The sequence below is a fragment of the Seriola lalandi genome, unplaced genomic scaffold, assembly GCF_002814215.2.
Source record: "Seriola lalandi dorsalis isolate HSWRI2012SDOR001 ecotype SW California unplaced genomic scaffold, Sedor1 jcf7180002054888, whole genome shotgun sequence".
Lineage (NCBI taxonomy): Eukaryota > Metazoa > Chordata > Actinopteri > Carangiformes > Carangidae > Seriola > Seriola lalandi.
Window position 1 is genome coordinate 25,691 of NW_019525440.1, and position 10,469 is coordinate 36,159.

Genomic DNA, 10,469 nt, shown 5'->3' on the forward strand with positions numbered 1-10,469 from the left:
CACACACACACACACACACACACACACACACACACACACACACACACACACACACACACACGCAGATGCCCTCACACTCCTTGTATGGTGCTGTGAGCTCTGCCTCCAGGCTGCTGGGGGCCCCGAGGCTCCGGGGCCTCTAGAGTTTCCTCGGCAGCTAACTTTATCCCTCGGCCTCCTGGGGAATGTGAGGAGACGCCTTCGAGTTATATTTGTATCATGTGACTCCCTTTAAAAAACGTTGCGTTTTCCTCCGTGTCACCAGTCCGCTGGGATCAGTCGTTACAAACAGTCTGTAATTTAGCTCTTTAACATTTTCAGCATCTATCTGACGTTATAGCAACAGTATTATTATGGGGTTTGTTTGATTTGTTTTTATCGGTTTTCTTTAGTTTTAGAGTAAAAAGCATCATAAACACAGAGAGGCAGAGAAAGACACAGTGGAAGTCAAGTTTGCCTCTAGATTAAATATAAGATTATAATCTATATCAACAAACGTCATTTATTGTTTGTGAATCCAGTTTAACACTTCAGAAACATGGTCCTGTGAAGCTGGGCGGTGGGTGGAGGACCCTCGTCTTCATGGCAGTTTCAGGGTTAATTTGTCTCGAACCTCAGAAACCAACCAGCACTCTGAATACCAATAACATTCATAATAATAACTTTATTTATAGAGTTATTTATTTATAAGTGCTCCACAGAAAAATAAATCCAGCTGAAAGAGCCTGAGCATAATGAAAAGAGTAGAATAGAGTAATTAAAAAACATATCATAAATCAACATCAACATCTGACAGTACGTGAGGAGACGTAATGAAATATGTAAAAACAAGAATAGAGATAAAAATAGAAATAAAACATCTTAAGAAGAGAATTAAAGGGAGTGAATGAGTCGCAGCCTGAGCTGCAGAGTCTAGCAGCAAACGCCTTTTGAATAAATTGTAAACGTACGTCCCTTATAGCGACCAAGCTAAGCTAATGAGCTAACGAGCATTTAGCATTCCCGCATATCGATGAATCTTTATTGAATAAAGTTCAAAATAAAGCTCCAGCTGCTGTCAGCATGTTCCCACATTTACACCCACAGACCGTATCTATACTTACATTATGTTCTGTGATGTGAGTGCAGGGGTTACTAAAGGGCAAGTGGTTCTTACTATTCAAAGTATTCAGACTTTAAAATGGGCGACAGCTCAAGTACCTGTCAGTATTTAGAAGCTGCACATTGTTGATTCGTTTCCAGGCAGGTGTGTTGTTATGGTAACCCCTCATAGATGTTTGCTGTTGTTCGCAGACTCTCGCTCACCTACAGTTCAACAAAATAAAACTATATTCTCTGGTTCTTTACCTTTTGTTTTAGTTTTTATTTGACCTGTTTTACAGCCACTCGGTCACACCGTCATAATTCAACATAAACGAGTTGAGTTTGTTTAGTCATTGTAAAAATACACGTTTCATCAACACAATGGTCACAGTAAGTTAAAATGAATAAGTTATCATCTCTCTGCAGCCGACAGCGTCATACTGTGGGAGGACACTCGATACCAGAGCTCCCAGAGTCTGGGGCGGTGTCAGCGCTGTCAGCTCTGATGAGGGTCGGTTAATGATGTCATGGCTTCCTGCTTCATTTCACCAGATGTGGAGCAGCTGGTTGGACAGAGGAGCGACGGTCGTGAAAACAGGAACACGTGGATTTTAACGGGCGTGTCGACATCGTGTGGAGACTCTCTGAAGACGGGATCCGTCAGGTTTCCTTTATTTTAGTTTTAGTTTGAGGCTGAATTCTGCTTCATACAGACGAAGAATGAAAGAACTACAGATAAATAAAAACATTCATAAAAAAGATATTTCTGTATTTTTGCATTTTTTCATTCTATAGTTCAAAAAGTCAAAAGATTTGTTTTTTGGTTCTTTATGAAAAAAACGTCACGAGTCTGAAAAGTCACTAAATCAGGCGTCAGAGTCGCAGGAAAGATAAAGCTCCTGTGGATCAGTGAAGGCAGGAACAGGCAACAACCAATCCGGCTTTAGTCTCAGGAAGGACCGCCTACCTCATTAACATACGGACACATGAATAAACACATAAATAAATCTTGAAATGCAGAAGTAAATAAATGCAGAAATACGGAAAAAAAAAAAATTAAAATACAGAAATAGCATTTTTTTGTTTCCAAAATGGTTTTATTTTGCATTTATTTATGTATTGATTCTTCATTTATTTATTTATTATCTTTTTAACTTTAATTTTTCATCCTTCATGTCTGAGGGTCAGGGGTTTAACTTTCAGAAGTTCAAGTCAAAGTTCAAGGTCATGGTGACCTCAAGTTCTTGTGAATGCGATTTATCAGGAACGCCCACAAGGAGTTTCACCACATCCGTCCCACTGTGACCTCACAGAACACTCCGGTGGTGACGCTGCTGTCTTTCTGGTTCTCCCGCCTCCTCGACAAAATGCTGCAACCTGCTGAGGGTCAGAGGTCGTGCGGAACGCACAGTTAAGAAGGTGTCGGGAATAAGTGCCGACAAAAACAAAAATGAACCATCACTGTGGCGGGAAAACAAGACAAAGAGGAAGTAAAACAACAGTGGACACACAAGGAAAGCAACTTCAAAATAAAACAGGAAATCAACAAAAATATTTATGTATTTATCTAATTTTATATAATATTTATATTTATCACTTTATCTTCATCTTCCAGTCTTCTGTGTTTCCTTAGAGCAAATCTAGAGATTCACGACAGCGTTTCCTCACTTCCTGTTGTTATTGTCCAGTTCTATACAATAAACTGACACATGGAAACAGTATTTTAATAATTAGATGGTTTTTAATGGTTAAAACAGTAAATCGAACAGCTGCTGACAGAGAGAAAGAAACATTTACTTTTCCATCTCTGTCGTTTAGTGGCCGTCCTGACGCAGGGTTAATGCAGAGTGATTTATGAGCACCAGGCCCACATTTACACCAACGTTGGGTCCTTGGGGGGGTCAAAGGTCAAAGGGGAGGGGGTGGGTCCCATCTGACCAATATGGCTGTCTGGTATTTTGGGACTGAAGCTGCTGAGAGGTGAAATATTGTGCTGCAGAAATATTCAGAATAAGAAAATCTCCCACTGTGTTTTAGTTGCTGTTCTGGGCTGAAACACGAGCAGGTCAAAGGTCAAAGGTCAAACACATGGCGGATGGAGAGGAGACTAAAATGAACAAACACTGCAGCTCAGAACAACACGCAGAACAAGAACACTAGTGAAGCTGGTTTCTCCTGGAGGAGGAGGAGGAGGAGGAAGAGGAGGAGGAGGAGGAGGAGGAGGAAGAGGAAGAGGAGGAGGAACTACTTCTCGTCCTCAGAGCTGCAGCAGATCTCAGGTCAGTCTGTGTGGATGTGAGTGGGGGGCGTGGCCACTAGGGGGCGTGTTTGTTCTGTTTCCTGCTCTGAGCAGCAGCAGGACGGAGGACTGTGGGAAACATCAGCTCAGGCTCAGTTTGGAAATCAGTTATGGATTAGATATAGATTTTTTTTTTCTTTTGTGTTATTGCACCTTTTCTTTAATTTAAATTTCATAATTTCTCTCCTAATTTTATTTTTTATTGTTTTCATTATTTACTTTGGTTGATCTACAGCTGTGGATGGAAATGAACTGTGTATCTGTTAAACCACACACTGTATATAACCTGTTGCTCTTCAGCCTGGCTTTTAATCATTAGTCACTTTATTCACTTATTTTATTGTATCTATGTTGTAAATCATATTTAATTCTGTTTTATGTTATTTTTTCATTTAATAAAAATGTTGTTATAGCTTTTTAAATCTATTTTATTGTATCTCATTGTCAGCCTTTTTATTTGATTTGTCCTTTTTATTTTTCACTCATCAGTCCGTGAAACTCTAATATGTATGAAAAGTGCCAAACAAATAGTTCGATTGATTGATTGTTTCCTTCTTAAATATAGATATTTATAGAAATGTTTGACCTGAGATTTATATTTAATATTTCTATTCTTATTTTCCATTAATTTTGTATCTCATTTGTTGCTGATCTGCTGCTTCACTGATTTTTATACCATGTTGGACACTGTGGACTATTTATTGGACATATTGTTAAATATTGGTTCATATTTGATTGTATCTTATGTCTGGGGACTTCAGGTCTGACCACGAGCTTCCTCTCTTCTGATTGGCTCACAGACCTGTTGTTACTAGAGCTCCAGAGAGAAGCCTGAGAGAGGAGATGTAAAACTACACTGAGATGGTTTTTGGGTCTTAAAACCACAAATATACCTTTAACTACAGGTCTCTTTATTTCCTGCAGCATGGTGAAAATCGCTCAGGTCGTTTTCCAGCTCGTCACTCTGCTGATTCAGATCTGCAGCGCTTCCCTCTGTCCCTGCAGACCTCATGACTGTAACCCAAGCGCAGCCTAATAACTGAACCAGGCTGTAAAGTCATTTAGGGTTATTATGTGCAGCCTGTCGGAGGTCATCGTAAAAGTTCAAGGAGCGCCGTTATATTTAGTGCCTGCTCAAAATCTCATTAACTTTCCCCTGTTTGAGTCCCATATGGTTTCACTCTGAGAGCTCACACATGATGGCGAAGCAGCGGAGTCGCGCTCGTCGTCATCTCTGGACGGATGATGATTTATTTCTTTTTGCATTCGGCCTTCTGCAGTCCACGCTCGTCTGCGCACAGACAGCAGCTTGTTTCTACAGAGAGTCTGGCAGGCTCTTGAACGCAGCACAACCTGCCACAGGATATTTAGGTTGAACTGATTTCAAACAGAGAAGTGCAGCTGCAGATTACAAGAAAGACATCTGTGAAACACTGAAGACAGAGCTGGACTAACCTGTTAGGAGGCCAGCTCAAGCAGGATCAACCATAACGGCCTTATCATCATATCAAAAGACACATTTACAAAGAGTTCAAACACAATCTTCTACATTTATTTTAATAACAGAAAATGATCTTCATCATCAAAATACACAGAGTCAGCAAAGATGGCGGTAAAACTTTGGCGCTTAATGGAGGCTGATCCAGTTTCCTGCAAAACAACTCTGGTCCTCAACCACTAATGACGCCCTGCACTCCAGCTGAAAACCTGCTGAGTCGGAGGTCAGGCTGTTTAAGGCCAGAGATGTGACAGAAGATGTGGGTAAAGGTGAGTTTGGATTTCCCTCCATCTGTGTAAAGTTCCGGTGTTGTGCTTTAACCACACTGTACCTGTGCTGTATTTTTACCCAGGTGTGTTGGTATCTCCTCTGCGTGTTTTCCTGGATTACCTCACTCAGCAGAAATGCATCGTTCCTGCTTTAATTGGGCTGCATTCCTCCACCTGAATGTGGAGTCATTACTCCATCAGTACGTTCAACATGTCTCCTGCATGCTGTAAAGCTCCTGGTGGGGCCCGTAAAGTTACTATGAGCAATAAAAGACGTCCTGACTGGACCTCATAAAAACCTGGAGGAGGCTCAGAGAACAGACCACTGAGCAGAGAACCAGAAATGTGTGTATTTAGTTTTATTTGTAGGTTATTTCATTTTGACCAATTAGGTCAAATATCGTTTTCGTAGGGGTACGAATAAAAATGTAAAGTTTTATTAATATCTATGGGTTTACACAGGCACACAGACACTGACCAGGTCTGGAAAATGAAGCCAATACAGAAGTGCCAGAACCTGGTGAGTTCATAAGAGAAATTAGAAAAGCACAAACTCTAGTATCTGTCTCTAGATCCTGTGTCGTCACTGTGGAAGGACGGACACATTTAAACATTTCTATCATGTTTGTTGTTGATTAAAGCAACATAGAAAGTCTCTGATTAATTACAGATTCAGGAAAAACTTCAGTGTGTTGTGATTTCTATACTGTGCTGCTGCTGCTGTTAAAATTCACACCAGACACGCTCCATAAAAACCATCAACAAAGCAAAGCTTCATAAGAAACTTTATCTCACATTAAAACTGCATTAATTTCAACAATTTACAATCAACTGTAACTGACAAATTAAAACTAGAACACAGTTGTGAATGAAGGTGCAGGTGAACTTCACTGTCACAAGACAAGTTTGCATCATAAAGAGGTGGATAAATCTTATTTAGTAACAAGTATAAATTACAGTAGAGATGTAGAATAATCCTTCATAGCTCAGTGAGGACGGAGCAACAGTCTGACAGGTCGACTGGAAGCTGCTGCAGCCGTCCATAAGTGATGGAGGGAAGGAGCCGTTATTCATCATCAGTCTCAGTGTTAGAAAATGTTTTACACTGTGGTTTCACAGTTTAACGTTAGCACACATGCTAACTTCAGCTACAATAACACGTTACTCCTCACATATATGATATATGCAATCAGCCTGTAAGGCTAATGTAACAGTTGTGACAGCTAACCGTGTTAGCAACATCTTCGCACGGCTCAGCCAGGAGCCTGTTGCTGTCAGGTTGCTGATGCAGGTGGGTTTACCTGGTGTCCTCGAGGACACAGGTCAGGAAACACTCAGTTTCCAACCATCTGGTTGCTTATAGTGCACGTATACCCTCAAAATAGCAAGTGTGAGTATGGAAGTATGTAAATTAAGACACGGTTTTGACCATATTGCAAAAATAAAACTTCTGGCCCAAATACTTCCACATCTGGGCAGATTCTCACAGCCGGTCCAGATGTGGAGGTAGCACCTGACAACCATGCTGGGCCAGATTCAGGCCGTGGAACTGGGTGTATACTGAGCTAGAAGAAAACAAGCATGTGTGGATTTATTTTGCAATCTCATTTTCTTCACAATGGACATTGACAGTTGTCTTCCATACTATATCATTTAAATTCATCATGAGCAGTATGTAAAGAATGCTGGGCATTATCAAGCCAAGACCTGCTGCATATTCAGCAGGACAAACTGAGTTTACTGTAAGAAAGAGAAAAAGGTTTCATTATGAGGCGGGTGTCAGCAGATCTGCGCTGGCATGGAAACGTCTTTATTTACCGCCACAGGCAGGAAAAACAAGGCGATCATGTTCTCAGTTAAAAGCCCTCGAGGGCAATAGCAGCATAAAATACAAGTTTATGTCATTGTGTTGAGGCTGGTGGAGCGTTGCCCTCACACACACACACACACACACACACACACACACACACTGTTTACTGTACATGGTGGACTTCATCCAGCAGCAGATATTCCCTCTGTCATCCTCAACCACAGGTCTTTGTCTTCGGATCAACTTTCCCGTTGTCAGCTTCTCTCAGACTTGTTTCAAACATCTGAAGAGTCTGAAACTGAATCCCTCCACAGATCCTCACAGCTGCACAATGAGGCACTGTGGCTGTTTAATGTGTCACTCAGTCGAACCTCAGGCCAGGGTTGCTGGTTTGATTCCCACTGAATACTGAGTTTTACTGATTAACTTGAATGTAACTTGAGTAAATGATGCATCTGTGCATGTGACAGTCAATGATCAGAAACCTGGATCGGGTGTTTACGGGCCACAGAGCGCTCCAGCTAGCATATCCAGGTTTTCCAAAGTTAGGATAAAGACTTAATATGGTTTCTAAACCCTGAATATCATGTTTACAACACATAATGCAAAAGTCAGGGAATGTCAGCATTCGAAAAGGAACATCTTGTAGTTTGCTTGTTTCAGCTCAAACAAGGTTTTTTTTTTCTTTGCCTGAGAAAAAGTCATATTCGATAACCATCACTGTGATATACTTTATACAAGAACAATAAAAAGCTCCATATTTCTTCTACATCTTGTCAAAAACTCCACTGTGCAGCTTCAGGCCTCTGGGCCTAATATTATGGGAGCTGGGGATTTTATAGTTTATTTTTTCACTGGCGCTCATGAACCTCTCTAAAAGAAAAACTGACAGAAATCTGCTTTAACTCTTTAATAAAAACGTACTGAAGCATTTTCATGCTTAAAAATCCTTCAGAAATCCTTTTTTTTTTTTTTTTTAAAAAGAGCTGATCCTTCTATTGGCCTCGGCTCAGAAATGCCCCGCCCCCTTTGTCTACTCTCATAGGTCAGGGGAGACGCCTGTCTTCAAGCGGGAAGGTGAAGCAGTGATCGATAAGCAACGGTTTCTCTGACAGAAAAAATACGTCACCGTTTTTTTACCGCTCGGGTACACTCGCTGTCCTCACCCAGGCCTCCCGTTATGAAATCTGAACGGATCTTTGGAGGGAGGCCGCCATTTTGTCTCCAGAAAGATAACGGAAACAATCATACCCGCTGACGCAGCCGGTGACGCAGCCGGAAGGAGAGCAAGAGAGCTACTGCGGATAAATAATCGCTCGGTCGTCTGCTGTGGACTTCTCATGACGATATTCATAACCTGGAATACTTTTATGAATAAACCCTTTTGATTTTTGTGACGTGTGGACTGTAACGGATCAAAGGCATACAAAAAACGGTGGAATAGAGAGAGAATCGGACTTCTAGACCTCCGAAAAGGTAGGGATCACCACCACCTGGTGCTGGTAGATATTAATAAATCATATTTATGTGCTGAAAGGTTAGCGCAAAATGAACTGAATATTTGAACAGCTAGCTAGCTAGCTAGCTAGTTCACCAATCATTTGAGTTATATTGTCCTTGTGTTGCAGATGGTTAAACGTTAAACTTTTCATAGTATTAACAATATTAATTAAGATGAGTTAAGATGGTCAATTCTCTGCATTTCCAGACTTCCCCACCATTCACTCGTCACAGTCTAAAATACTGATATAGATACCAATCATCGAGGATCAGCAGGTAATAATTGAAATACCTCATCAATTGTGTGTTTTTAATAACATTTCACCATTTGAAAAAAAAACCCTGCTACAATTTACATTAACTGTGTTTTATATTAGGTTTTCAAACACATCAAAACAGAAGAAATATACTATACGAAATATCAAAATCACTGCTATCTATCCATCTATCTATCTATATATATATATATATATATATATATATATATATATATATATATATATATATACCTAATCACATGACAACTCATGGCTGTTATCTAATAACACAAACACAAAGTTTCTGGCTGTTTAATTTAATATTCATGTGATAAAACTGTTAAAACTGATCTGTGTTTCACATGCAGATTATATTCTGGGTTTGATGTCTTGGGTTGCCATGACAACAAATTTCCTATGCAGGGTTGCAAACAGTGCAGGTTGTGACTTACTGACACAAGTTTGTCCCTCTGGTTTTACCCTAGCTGTAAACTGGTGCTATTGAGTCATATAGGACGAGAAATCCTGTACTTTTTTTCCAACCCAGTTTACATTAAAACATGTCCACTACTGTACCGGTTAGGGTTTTGGATAGTCGTTCTGTCCAGGCTTCTGTCATACAGAACTGGATAGGCTAATGATGCAACCTTTACCAACTCATATACTGGACTCGACTTGGCTGCTGTCTTTGTTGAGAGGGATCGACAGATTACAAACAGCACATTTTACCATTTAATTTGCATGACTTGTTCAAAACAAGCTTTGGCAAATCCGCAAACCCAACTAAATAAACTCTTTGTCATTAAGTCAAAAAAGCTTCACACTGTGAAGATACAACATTCAGCCCTTGATAAACGTGATATCTTTCTGATATCGGTGCCAGAGCTCCTGCTGACTGGTTACTTCCTATTTCCAGTGAACTTGTGACTGAGTGTAAATTCATCCGTCACAGGGAGCTCTGTGCTGCTGAGCTCTCGGTGTCAGGCGAGGAGATCTCTGGCTGTCGAGCCCTGAGAGGAGGCGTTCTGAGTGGGAGGTGATGAGAGCGGCTCTGGCATCAGACGGAGGAGAGGCAGGAACACATACTGGGTCGCAGGTCAGCACTCCCCGAGCTGGCAGGGAGGACCGGCGCTCTAATGGATCAACAGTGTGTGTGTCTCTGACCTCTCCTCCGCCTTGAATGAATGAGGAGGGAGGAGACCTGCAGGAATGAGCTGTAGCTTTAATCCTGCCTCAGCCAAAGACGCAAAACAGACCTGGCTCAGCTTAAATTCAGGTCTCGCAGGAGAAGCCCAGCCTCCAGAATTTACCCTACTGGATTATACTTTATTATACTGAAATATTTTACAACCTGGACTTTATTGTTTTAGTTTTTCCCCTCACTCCTCCAGATAATATTTAAATAAAAGTTTCAATGTCCCTCAAATGAAACAACAATTTCTGTCAACTCACAAAAACACACAATTTCAGTACTTCAGTACGAATTATTGTGTCAACACTACAAAAACATGCAGAAGACATAAACAACCTTCAGCGCTGGAAAATGAAGCCAACACTTGCTAAAACAAGTACAGTTTCACAAATGACCACTAGAGTCTGGCTCCAACAGTGAGTCAGTCCCCATAGACTCCCGTGTTAAAATATCCAACTTTACAGCAGAAATAAACATGTTTACAGCCTGGTACAAAAACAGTTTTGGTCTCTAGAGCTCCTCCTTCATGACACCTGTTTACATAACTTAACTGTTTATATT